The following is a 13,817-nucleotide window of genomic DNA, read 5'->3' on the forward strand; positions in this document are numbered from 1 at the left end:
CCGTAGACTTGTTTCCAAATTCATCGTTTGGGGGATTGTGGTTTGTCCTAAAAACAAAACCTGATGTGGCTGGGCCCTCAGCAGGCATCGCTTAGCGCTCAATGACACTTCAGTGTGTTGCTCGCCCTTATTATCCAATGTCTTCTGCTAATGTAGCTAACATCTATTGCATGTAGTTTATGCTCTTCCCCCCCCCGGAGGTGTGATGACTGCATGCATATATCTGTTTTGCGGTGGAGTGTTTTTGTCTTGGTAGGGACCTTTGAGAAACATTTGAGAAGCCACCAGATTCTTGTCAAAACAATAGTGTCGGCATATGACTTGGAGTGATACCGCATGTAGTTAACAACTGTAGCTGTTTGGGATTTTTTTAATAAATATAATGGATACAAACCAAGAGACAGCAATGTGTTTGGATGATTTTTTTTTTTGTTTGTTCATCCTGAGTTGCTATCAGTAGGTACTGTAAGGCCAGTGTTTTCATCTTTGACCTGTTCCTTGGGTTGCAGCAGCTTCTTTTGGCTGGTGAAAGTGGCAGCATTGTCTGTTTTCTTTACTCGCCCTCGATCTAAAGCTTATTTCAGGTGTCAGTTGAGGAGTGCTAAGCAGTACAAGACGCTGCACTGTTTTGCTCACCAGCAGATGGCCTTGCACCTTTCCTAACAGGCAAAGAGAGGCTAGACTGAGCTGGGATCAAACTCCAGGAACAGTTAACACACAGGAGACTGACTTTTTAGTTCTTTTGCTATTCCACCTTTAAAAATGTAATGGTTTGGAATTAAAGTGGTGATTTTTATTTATCTACTGTACTGGTGTGTGGGGGGTTTCTGGTTTTGTTTGTTTGGTTTGGTTTATCGTTTTTTTTTTTTCTTGTTAGTGTTATTCTATGTCCACACATGTGCAATGGTCATAGGAAATTCTGTTCAAGTTAGCTGCAAAAACACCCAAGGAATAATTTTGGACACATATGATTACAGTATTCTGGCTTTGAGAGTCACTGAGTTGGAATCTGTATTCATTCCTTAACCAGCATCAAACCTTTTCTTCCCTCTCCAGAAGCCTACTGGCACCTAGAGAAACTGACTCCAGCAGGGTATTATGACTTTATTATTTGCTAAGTTTTTGAGTTTTTAATTAGTCTCTCCAGGTGAAGAAAAATTTGTCAAGGTGAAATAAAACACGATTGACGGCTCAGAGGCCTGTGCATTGTATTAGTCTCATCTCAAAATGTTGAATCCGTATTTATATTCTAGAAGGAAGATAACAGCGTGGGGGAAAAGCATAAGATCTGACTTGCTTTCTACTACTTCTTTCTTTGTTAGATGGTTACAGGGGTTTTTGGTGTTGTTTTTTTGTGGTTTTTGGGGGTTTTTTTGGGGCGGGGGAGAAGGGTGTTGGGGTGCTTGTTTGTTTGTTTGGGGTTTTTTAAATTTAAATATACTGTTGGTTTTTTTTAATACTTGGTTGAGATTTGTTTTGATGTATTGGTAATTATTTAGCAGTTCTTTTGTACTAAGATTGGGCAATTAGATTAATGTAGTGTAACTTAACCAAAGTAGTTCCATCAAACCTAAATTGTCCTTTGACCTACAACACATGTTAGAAGATTATTGTTGCACAGAAGACTTACACTGGGTTACCTTAATATAATAAATATAGGAGCTGTTGAATTTGAGAAGAGTTATGCACTCCTCACTTCAATTGTCTTCCTGTTCACTTTGCATTTTCCTGTCTTCTACATGTTGACTTATTCCCCTTTCTTTTAGTAGACAGTAAGTTTGCCTTAAAATGTGGATTAGGGGACACAACTATTGTATTTGGACAACTTGATTTGGCTGAAAAGGTTGGAAAATGGGAGAGAACACAAAATATATGCTTTGGAGATAACAAAATATTTCATTTAAAGTATGTGATTCATGTTTTGTAAATAACCTGAAGTTTAAAGGGAAGAGGAAAAAGCTCAAATAATAATCGGGCCCAAGTAGAGTCATGTTTTTTCACATCGTGTCTGCATTTTGTTTTATTTTGCTTTTCTGCTTTGTCTCTCCCCTCCCTCATGTATGTTCAGAACAACCTAATTTTGACGTTTGGTTCAAGTATTAGACTGAGCAATCCATTACTCATGCAGCTCTCCTGCATCTCCTTCGTCCTTGGTTCAAACCTGCTTCGTTCTGTGACTCTGGTCACAAGCATCAGATAACCCTATTGGGAAAAGAATGGCATCAGTCCTTACATCATCAGCTCTTACCGAGTACAGTTTTATGGTGGAATACTTTGCCCTTTTTTTCCCAAATTCTCTGTGAAACATTAAAACAGTGACCTTGCTCCATCCATCAGCTTCACCCTTTGCTCCATGGTCTTGTGGACCAGAAATGATCTGTAACTGCTGTAACTATTGGCTATTTTGTTGCACTGTGACATGGCCAGATTGTGACAATTAGAGGTTACCTTTCTCCCTTTCTGAGGTACTAGTTATAATCACTTGATTCAGTGGTATAGTGCAAGGTTCTTGGTCAGATGATGTGGTAGCAAAACACTGTATTGGCCCAAACACCCTGTTCTGCAGCTGGAGAAGCTGACAGGACAGCATAGAAGTGGGAAAGCAATGTGTCATCAGAGAGGTTTATGAACACCCTGTGGGTTTGGGTTTTTTCTTTTTGGTGTTGTTGAGTTTTTTTGGGTTGGTGTTGTGGTTTGTTTTTTTTTTTTTTTTGGAAAGGGTGCTGCATGGTGTTACATCAAATCAGATCAGGGAGTTCTGGCATACAGCATATTCCTATTAGAAGTAATAGTGATCTGATACACAGGCCTGTGGAGCCATAGATACTAGTGTTTATCTAAAAAAACCCCACACTAGCGACAAAACAGAGTGGAAACACAATAAAGCAGAGTAGAAACTGAAACTTGTAGCAAGTCACTTGTCCTCTCTAGCAGTTCTTCTCTGGAGAAGGTGATAAAGGAGAATTGGGAATAGTCCCTGTCACTCTAAAAGAAAGTTGAAGCAGATGTCTGTCCTTTTTCTTGTAATTCAACTTCTTGACACAACCCTGGATCCATGCTTTTTTTCAACAGACCCAGTTTGATGACGTCAATGCATTCTTCACAGCAGGAAAAAAATCATTTTTCAAACAAACCGAGCATTTCCTTAGACTGGAAAAGCAAATTGGCTGGATGCCTGGTGGCTCCTACAGCCAATCACTATAACCTTACCATAAATGTAGATGTGTTTCTATCTTAGGGTTGATTATTGACTTTATTTTAGCCATGGGACCATCCTGTCCCAGTCCTCTGTGTGCGCACTGTACCAATGCGTGCTGAGATCCTGAATGCTGCATTATTTAGCAAAGATTTTGCACATCACACGGGATCACTTAAAATTTGACTTTGTGACTTGATATATTGTAAATGCATCTCTTAAATGTTTTGCAGAGCTCTGTCTCCATCTAGAACTTGCAGCAGGCAGCTTAGCTTCAGAGGTTGGCTGGTGCTCTTTTCTCTTTTTTTCAGGCATATTGCTCTTAGTTGTTTTTTGATGATGGTATTACTAATACTAAGATTATGCTTTATACTTGCAAAGCTTGGTGTACAGCAAATGCTGTCAAATGGGTAACAGATGAACTGTAAAAGGTCTTGAGATAATGTGCTAGGAAGGCTAGATGTTCTCCAGAGATGAGTGAGGAAGTGTTCAAATCTTTTTTCCTTCAAGCACTGCCTGGACAGAGCATGACTGATTTAGTCTATGAGCAATATTATTTTCCTCATGAGTTAAATCCAAGGCTGAATCCTCGTACTAAGGATCAGAGAGGAAAGATCTGTAGACAAATATCTGGAGTTAAAAGGTAAATGTGAGCAAAAAGAGGTCTTTTGTTCTGCTTTTAACCTTTGATCTGAAGTGGCAGTAACGGGCACACCAGGTGGCTTTGTTTCCGATGTTGAGTAAGTGACACACAAACAGCCTCCCTTCAAGGAACGAAGTTTTCTTAATAGTTTTAAAGTTAACTAAGATAAATTTTATTACAGGTGGTGGTGGGGAAGAGAAGCTAAAAGAAACATTCTAAAAGATCTTAGCATACTGTAGTTGATCAGAATTTCTGAAACTGTAAGAAATATTATGTCTTTTGGGATTTAATTCCAGCAGCTTGCTTTACTCTGTCATGATCCTCTTCCTGGGATATCACCTAACAAGGGAGACTAGCATGCTTGGGTAGAGCAATGTCTTGTGGCTGACACTCCAAACACTCTTGGGTTTTTTTGGATATCACTTAACTTTTGAAATTCTTTGAGGTGGGGGAGGGACAGTGATTTGAAAAGTTTTATCCCTCCCACTAACGTCTCAGATGCAGTTCGGCATCCTCTGTGACATCAAACGTTCTTCAGAGCGAGAACAGGATGCAGTGATCTCACTCTGAATGTTTGTCTCCTGGGCACTGCTGTGCGCTTTTAACCAGGGCTTGTGCTTCAGGTAGACGATCAAGAGCTAAATTCTGGCAGAGAGGGGCTGTTGTGGTAGGAGCAAGGTCTGGAGGTGGTGGGGCTGCCACCGTTCTCTGCCTTCATCTACTCACCCACTTCCACCACACATCTGCACAAACAGAGGAGAGACCTGGGTAGCTCATGCAGCGACAGGAGTGAGTCATTTCTGTTCAGCTGCACAGCCCACTGAATAGTCAAGCTTTTATGAGCATGAAGCAAATTAAATGAGTATGTAGCACAGGCTAATTTATATTTCTATCAAAAAGCAGTTGATTGTTTTCTGTCAGTGGTTCTCATCAGTGATTAAATGGTGGGCTTAGAAAGCTGTACATCTCCAGGGATGATCATAACAAGAAGGAATACACTGTTTGCTGTCTGAAGCAGTTTGTTAAGTTCCCAGATAAGACGTTAGTGGTATTTTTCAGTTGAATCATTTCTCAAATACTCTTTGAAGCCAAGTATTTCAGAAGAGGCATCCTTTCCAAACTGCACAGTGGCTGCCTCTTCTGCTGTCAGCTAGCTCAGCCCGTGTCTCACGCAGGAACGGAAGACTGGATGGGGAACTGCAGAGTGATGAATAGCAGAATGTGTGTTTCTTGTTCCCTGGGATGGGCAGGAGAGCCTGGGGCCAGCACAGGCCAAGGCTTTAACAGTCAGAGGTTTCCCCTGTGTTTCTGCTAGGTCAGAGGTGCTCAGAAACTCCCTGTTTGGAGGCAGCCTGCTGGGAGGAGAGCAGTTCCTCGGTGTGAGAAATTAAGAAGGACTGGCATCCGTTTGCTGTAATAGCGTAAGGAAATTGTCTTACCTTCTTGAAGTAGAGGTTTCGGACCAGATTCTCAGATGTTATTGACTCACTTCAGTGAGCCGTGATTTTACTTGAGACCAATGGTAATTATACTGTTGTCTTGAGTGAAGCTAAAATTTCACTGCACATGCTCAAGGTGGATGTAAAGATATGTTATATCAGTAACTGAGGACTTCTGTCCCTCTGGAAGACAGGCTGGCTGCCAACCTCCTCTCCATCGGCCCCCACTTGCTGCATGGCTGAGCCTGGAGCATCTCAGCTTCATGCAGTGAAGGGCTGTTGCTACATGGAGCTTGTTCCTTGCTGTCCCACTATTCCTGAGTGACCTGGTACAAAACCCATGTGTTTTCTTTTCACAGGGCCTACCTGAAAAACAGGATCTGACAAAAACAAGTCTACAGAAGAATAAATATACATTATTATAATCAAGCTAATAGGGAAGGTTTAGCCCTCATGAAAACAGTAGCTTGTATTGTGTAAGCAGAAAAAAATAAAACAGATGTTAGCCCTTTTTCCCAAGTGTGATTGTCCCCTGTTCCCCCCAGCCCATTTTTCTGAGAAGGCCTGGCTATTTGCAGTGCAAGTGGCGCTGAGTTTTTAATGCTATAAAATACTATAACAACACTGTTTTATTTAAATACAATTCAGAAAGGAGGACATGTTTATATTGAAGACCTGCTAATTGCACAATTTTCTCCTTTTATTAAACAATGTGTTCATGCTGTGTCACACAGACTAATCAGAGTGCAGAGGAAAGATTTATATTACGTTGAAGAGGTCTGAGCATTTGACCTCGTAAGTGAATTCCCAGAGACAGCTAAATACAATGCAGAAAGTAATAGGCTGTAATTAGGAAGCTGAAAGAGTTGTGTGTAGTTCTGGTATCCTGATGTGGAAACTATCCAGACATTTTCAAGATCCTTGGGCAACAGTGTTTTGCAGCAGTGAAAGGAGTTACTGCGTCTATTCAAGAAGTTACTAGCAAGGAACTGAAAGGAGAAACCTGGTGAGTGCCTACAGGGGTGACAACATGGTAGAAACTGTAATTCTGAGACAGAGATATACAAAACCTTGTCTTTTATTTAGTGCTGTTACTGACTTACAAGAAGAACTGAACATGAATCACCAGCATATAGCATTTTCTGCCAGCAGGTACGTGGCATATTCTCAAAGTCCTGGAAATCGCAGTGAAACCAGGCAGATGTTAGCCTTCTGTCTATGGAATGGAGAAGTGCGTGCAGCAAGAGCTGCATCTCTGCCGGTCCCTATGGGCACGCTATATGTGTGTGTGCAATACAGAACAGTATCTGTGATCTTATCCTGGTTAAGAAATGGATTGAAAAGCAGTTGAGGTTGGAGAAATCTCCAGCTGGGCTGTAGGCAGATTAGACCTGAGTCCTGGCAGTTTTCATCCCCCATGAGGCCAGTGGTAGTCTTGCCATTGATTCCAGTGGAGCAACGATTGGTCTTGAAATGGGCCTGAATGAGCAAAAGCTTTGCAGAATTCTGTGGGTTTTCCTTATTTCTGAAGGATGGTTATATTTGTTTCAGAAATGCGTGTCTAAGTCAATCTTACAGTCATAAAAGGAAAAGAACAAAATATTGTTCTTTGATCTGATATGGAATTTGAGCAAACAGTTAAAGATGGGCATGTAAAACACATTTAGTGGAAGAGAAAAAACCTCCCACATTTGCCTGGAAAATGCTGATACACTTTCAGAAAACCAGCCAAATTGTAAAATAAATATAGCATGTTATCTTGTACTTTTCCATAGTTCTTCTGATGGTAGGAAAGAGGAAGAAACTAACTTACGTAACTAAGATGCATCTGCAAAGCAAAGGCGAAAAACCTGCCTACTTCAGTCTTCTTATGAGTCTTGAGCATCGTTTGGGGAGAGGTTTATAAACAGAATGTGCTAGACCATGAGTAATAGCTGTGTGCTAAGTTCCTCCTGGCTAAGTGATCAGCCATCACCAGCTGTCAGTCTCCTGGAGCATCACAGTAGATAACAAGAGGGTCTTCCAGGCCCAAGCAGCAGCCAGGATGTGTGCAGGAAGGTGTGACAGAGGCATGGTGACACTGCACACAGGGCAGAGGAGAGCACCAGTGAAGTCCTGTCCTTTCTGCAACCTGCAGTGAGTTAGGCACCACTTTGCCAGGTGTGTTTGCACCTAGTTTTCATCAACCAAAATAACATTCAGCAAAAGTGCGATGGATGGGGGTAGGGATCCTTTTGCACAGGTCAGAGATGCAAAGAATTTTCTCAAGGCTTCGTATTATAAACAGGATTCTGCTGGGGAGGACTGTTTTATCCTAGATCTATAATGTAGATTGTAGCAAGTTATAAAAACACACACACGCACCTTCTCTGTGACCTTTATCTGTAACTTCTGTTATTGTTCAGATCACTGATAAAGGCGTTAAGGTGCATAGCCAATGATGGGAGAGAAGGTCCCACAGAATCTCTCCCACTCAGCAGTGATTTCCCTGCGCTGATGTGCTGTGAGACTTCAGCTAGGCAGAAATTACTGCTGTGAATGCAGAATTGACCTATGCAGAGCACTGTTCACATTCTGCATTCACCTTATTTTTAATTATTTTATGTTTTAGAAGGTAAAAGGCTTTAGGGGGCTTTTACAACTAAGTTTGCAATATTCCTCAAAAGTTTGACAAGAAGTAATTTTTATAAAGCCTTATTCATCAGCATTTATTATATTATCTTCTTTTTCATTATTTGGCTTGTGTATTGGCAGCTGTAATAGTCTGACTTAGAGGGTGTGTTCATCTGGCAAGTGTGTAATTAACTACTTGCCATTACGTGCTTGAAATTGTTAAACTGCCTTTCTTCCTCTTTTGGGAAAACCCCTTAAGCACTTTTAAGGACTAATGAAAATAAATGTTAATTATTCTGGAGACGCTTTGGCCTGTTCTCTAGAACACCTGGATGGATGCAGGCTATCCAAACCTGCTGCACTGTGCATGCCAGACTTTACTGCTGGCTCTTTTCACACTCTCCTGCAACGGCGTTGAAATAGAAAGTCCCAAACAGTTTTGCAGTCCTTTGAATTGACATCTGACTTTTTCCTGGTACAGAAAACGCACATGTATTAAATATGCTTGCATTTGCCACGTTATTTTTAACAATTCCATATAACAACATATATTTCCATATTATAGCATGCCAATTCCAAAACTATGTTTCCTTTTCATCCTAAAGTATTCTTTAAAGTATGTGTTCCCTTTAGTCATATAGGTTGTAGATTTCCCCTTGTATTTTTTGTACATTCTTCAGTTTATGGCCATATAATGCTCACTCCTACGTTGTGATACAGTGGTTCTCATGGAGGTTTAAAAAAAGAGTTCAGCTGTGGTCTGGGGGGTTAAGTTTGTTTATAGATTGTGCTGAGTGGCTCACACAAGACAAGGAAGTTGCAGCAGGGCTGTGTCTCCTTGTCCTGCCCAGCAGCGACACCTAACTGCTCTGAGCACACCGAGTCCAGGTGCCAGGAGAAGGGCTGGAGAGCAGGGCTGGGCCATCTGAAGGGGTAGGTACCTTCTTGCTGACATTTGTGGTGAGAGGGACTCCACAATTTGTCATCATCCAGAGCCCACGAGGAAAGAAGCTGTGTGGGTTTCAAAAAGTGAAACTAGCACTACAGAAAATTATTAAATTTGGTAGTGAAAGAAATTACCCCATAGAGGTCCTTTTCCTGCTGTTTGCCAAACTGGCTGATAGAGGCAGTTGAGCTTGTGAAGCTGTGTGATGTAACTAGGTATGCAATGAGTCCACAGTCTTTATCTGTAATAGCCTTATGCAACCTGCTTCCAGCACGTTTCTCTGATGGGAATTGTCTCATCAAGTGCAAGCTCATCTTGAAACCTTTCTTTTCATGAGATAATAACAAGGCAACCACTTCAAAAAAATATGGTAGGAACTTGGTCTCCTTGTTGCTGTCCATCTAGGAATATGTTGGCTGGGGAGCTTGGAAGTTATTGTGGAGGAAGGACCTCTGTGCTCCGCCTGCCCCGCTCACACGCTGCGTAGGTCTGACTTCTGTAGGAGTACAGGGCTTGTTTTTCAGTGATATGGTGGGAAGATTTCATTTACATTTTGACAAATTTAGATAGCATGTTATGGGGGAGGTTCTGATAATCGTCTGGGGGAATCTGTTCTTTCTCAGCTCTTAGGAGATGTACTGATGTAACGTTATCATGAAGCCTTGTCTACAATGTCATTTAGGACAGATATCTCTGCATGAACTGTGAACAAGGTACTGAGGTGCTAAGAGTTTGTGCACAGTGGGGCAGAACTCAGCCTTGGCCAGTGGCCTGAGGGCTCACCCAGGATCTCTGGTGGATTTGCAGCTCTTGGTATAAATACAGTGTTCCTTTGACTATGCTTCTAATATATTTCATGTTTTCTTTCTAACATTAGGCATATCTACACCAGCTGGAGTGCGAGCTATGGGTGCTGCCTTGCAGATAAAAAGTAGAGCTTATTTCCACAAAAAATCATGGAGGGCAATCTATCTCCAAAACTATGTGTTTAAATTAGGCAAATTTATGGAGAATAAAATCTGTATGCTTCTATTACAGATGGATATAGGTACAAACTCCTGTCTCAAGAAATCCTTACATTGCACACAAGGAAGCAGAAAGGATATAGGAAAAAAATTATGAATGTAGGCGTTCCATTTCTTTCCTAAGCATCCGCTATAAGGAAATCTCAGAGACAGGATACTGAGCTAGATCGATATCAGCCTGACCCAGCAGGGCTCATTCTCATGTTCTATTTATTTATTTAAGGAGGGTGGGGAGGGAGCTATTAGCTCATTTTTACTTTGACTATGTTCCTTTGATTTTGAATGAGAGATAACATTACCATGGAGAAAGATACCTTGTCAGGAAGATGAAGGAAGGTTGTGAATTAACATGCTGCATCACCCCGCTCAAGAGGCTCAGGAGGCAAATGTTGTATCCTCTGGCTCTTGAACAGCACTGGCAAAACTATTTCCCAAACTTTGTAGGTTGAAAGCTGACGTATTTGAGAATGATTAGAGCCATTTTGTCTTAGTTGTTAGAGAGAGACCAGTGCAAGAGCCTGACAATCATAGGGAAAGCTAGTCTATGGTTCTGACAGCTCATGGTTGATCTGACACTTTACAGATGCATACTGTGTGACAGCTGCAATGAATCAGGTTATTAGAGGGACTTTCTGCTCCCTAAAGCTTATTTATTCCTGCCTTTCTCAAATGGGGGGGTGGAGAAGCGTAAAGCCTATCAATGAGATAGAGGAGAGGGCCTGAAGCCAGACAAACCAAAACATTTGGAGTTTCTGCTAATGCTACGAAGATGAAAGGAATCCCCAAATAAAAAGGAGCCAGGGACATATTTAGCAGAGCCTCATTCCTAAACAGCCAATTGGATGTAGGCAGGAAGGTCTCCATGCACGTCGGAGAAGTTGTTTTCCCTTATAAAGTAATAGCTTGTAATGCTATGAGTAAAGAGGTTACTTTATTCCCAGTTTTCTACAGCAGTTGGGATAAGACTGCAGCTTCTGCCCTCCTTTACCAAAAAAGTATGGCATCTACGAAATGGTGCATGGCCTCTGAGCTGGCATTCTTCAGGCCAGCTGAAGTCCATTTCCTAGGCGTGGTGGCCATACAGCTCCTGCTGCTGCGGAGTCCCAAGTACGTTTTCTGTCCATACAATCTGCACAAGTTACTGAAAACCAAAGAACGTGACCTAAGGAACACGCAGCTAAGAGTTTGCACTGATATCTTGAAAGATGCTTGAGGTGAATAGGAAGCTCCCAATGTGCATGGGAGCTTTGCTAGTATTGCTATAAAGAGAGCAGGGAAAAGTCTATGAAAGAAAGAGGCAAAATTACTTTTTCTGCTTCTTTTCCTTTCTCAGATCATACTCTGGACATGCTCCTGTGATGGAGGCTGCAAAAGGGTTTAGCATGGACAAACAGAGAAGTTCTCAGGGGAAGCCAAACAAAAGCCATCGTTTTTGGCTATGGGCACAATGAAAGAACTAGAACTTCAGGGTACAGACACACTGGGCAAATCGTGCTGTGGCAGTTTCTATAGAAATGAGTGGGGTAAGTACTAAAAGATAAGCAGCAGAAAGTGGTGATGGAAGTGGCCTCCAGAGGGGAAGCTAAACTACTTCCAGGGGTGTTGTGTTCTTTATCTTGAAAAAAATCGTATATGTATTTGGCTAAGCTGGTACATGTCTATTGAGGAAGATTCAGAGGTTGTACCCCCAGCATTTAGGCTTGGTTCTCAGACAACTTGTTCTGTTCAGTTCTCTTTAAGTTCTTATTCCTGTCTCATGCCAAGTAGATTCTCCCCTTCCTCCTACCCCTCTCGTAATGACCTATGTTGCTGACAAGAAAGGTATAAACTACTAATGTAATTGTTTCCCCATGTGTTTTTATCTGTAGTAATACCTGTGTGATCATAACTCGAGCATGGAATCACAAAAAAGAAAAGAAATACTTATTATGTCCCTTGAACCGGACTGACCTAACTTCCTGGCACAGTTTACCTGTTTTCCTTCCTTCCTTCCTGCCCCAGGACCTTCCATAACGTAACGCCCCAGAGACAAGCTGCCTGCTGAGCGCTGGCTCTCCATTGTGTGCTGGAGGCAAGGCTGTGCAGCGTCTCCATGCTTTTGCTGTCCTGTTCCTGTGTATCCATCACTACTGATCAGTCAGTCTCTGGGCTTACTTCGCCCTTCTAGTCCGTATAGCCCTGTCTCTGACACATATCCTGCATATGGTAGGTCCCCCCAAACAACTGGTGTTTCCTCTTTATTGCCCTATCAACAGCTACCTGCTCTGAATAAGACTGTGTCAGCCATATCTTTTTCATGAGCACCCTAAAAGCTGGGATTCCTACACCTTTGGTGCCTGCGACAGACAAGGTTATGTGTGATCCCCACCCGAATAATTGTTCCTCATAGCAGCCAAGGGGCTGCTGCTGCCGTCATTCCCTCCACCAGTAATTGTGGTACACAGCAGGCTAAGTTTACAGGAACTGTGATGAAGCTTAACAGAGATACAAAGGTGTCTGTGGTTTCTGTGTGGCCACTGCCTCCTATAATATCCACAGAGGTCTCTTGTAGAAACCTGTTGCCTGTATTCCTAGTTATGCTGAGGTGCAGTGTGAATGGTGTACCAGTTCTGCTGAAGGGTTGTTTACTTTGCTTTGCAATCTCAGGTGTGCTTTATCGGCATCATCACCAGTAAGCTTTTTTGGGAGTGTGAGCCTCTTCTCATTAAGGTGAAGAGTTTAGATTCTTTTGGATCTTTGTCCCAGTCTTGATATTTCCAAGGAGAAGTAGTAGATGATGCTTCTGAAAACCTTGGATTATGTTTCCTCCAGTCTAAGAGGTAATTGATGTTTGTATCAAATCAGACATGATACTGTGGTGAAGATACTGTACTGCTGTGTGAAATTCTCCTTCCCCTTGACCTGATATTCCTTGGTCTAATACCGTACGTTCTATGTGAGGTAAGTAATTTTTCTCAGCTGTGTTTGAGTGTTGTTTGAAAACAAAGAATTTGGTTTTGGCTGTCCTCTGAGTGTCAGTCGGAGATATGAAAAAAAGAATCTGTTTATATCCTCTGTTGTAGGTTGCTTACCTTGGTGGGTTTTTTTTTCCCTTTTTAATTTTATTTAAATATCTCTTGTCTTTTGCCCCAATGCTGGAAGTGAAATAATAAATAGCTTTTGCATGGCTCATGTTCTAACACTTGTTAGCTTCTGTTTCTGACCCTCAAAGGCAGTTACATTCCTTAAAAGTTCCTTTCCTTAAAAGTTAAATTCCTTTTGGTCTTCAATCCATAATTCTGCCTATCTGCTATCTCTACTAGTGGCCTAATCCTTATAATCTCTACATCAGAAAAACTCCCACTGTGGTTGTATGGGAGATTTTCTTGCATTAAGACTACTCAATTAAGCAGCAAACGCTGTAAGCAAACGTGATGCCCCTCCCCATTGTAACAAGACTCGCAACACAAGGATCTCACTTGGATTTTCACATCTTTCTTGACCTGTGTGTGTAGAGCAGTTCTGAATTTGTAATGGTTTAGTATTGGAGTTTTGAAATGTTGATTTCTGGTCTTTAGTACAAACTTAATGACAAAATATTGTTGACTATGAAAGTGCTGCTTTGCTAGAATCAGCCTGTCCAGAGAACAGCTGGCTACAGCTGTAAAGATCCAGTCCTGTGCTGAAAATAACTTCTACAGTGAGAACCCTTGCTTTATTTGCTAAAAATATGTTAAACGGAAAAGTTAGATGGGGGTTATAAAATTTAACAACTTTATTATGAACAATTTGAGATGAGTTTACAACAGTCCAAACTCGTGGCCATCAGTGGAGCAGCACTAGGGTGAAGTTGGCCCACGGTTCCTAGAGTTTTGAAAATAAGCTGACAGAGAAACAGAACGGATTCTAACCCATCGCAATCCAGAAGGGATCATAACAATCTTTTAATAGAACATTTTCACAATCTTCAAAGACT

The sequence above is a fragment of the Grus americana genome, chromosome 7 (genome assembly GCF_028858705.1).
Source record: "Grus americana isolate bGruAme1 chromosome 7, bGruAme1.mat, whole genome shotgun sequence".
In the NCBI taxonomy this organism is placed as follows: domain Eukaryota; kingdom Metazoa; phylum Chordata; class Aves; order Gruiformes; family Gruidae; genus Grus; species Grus americana.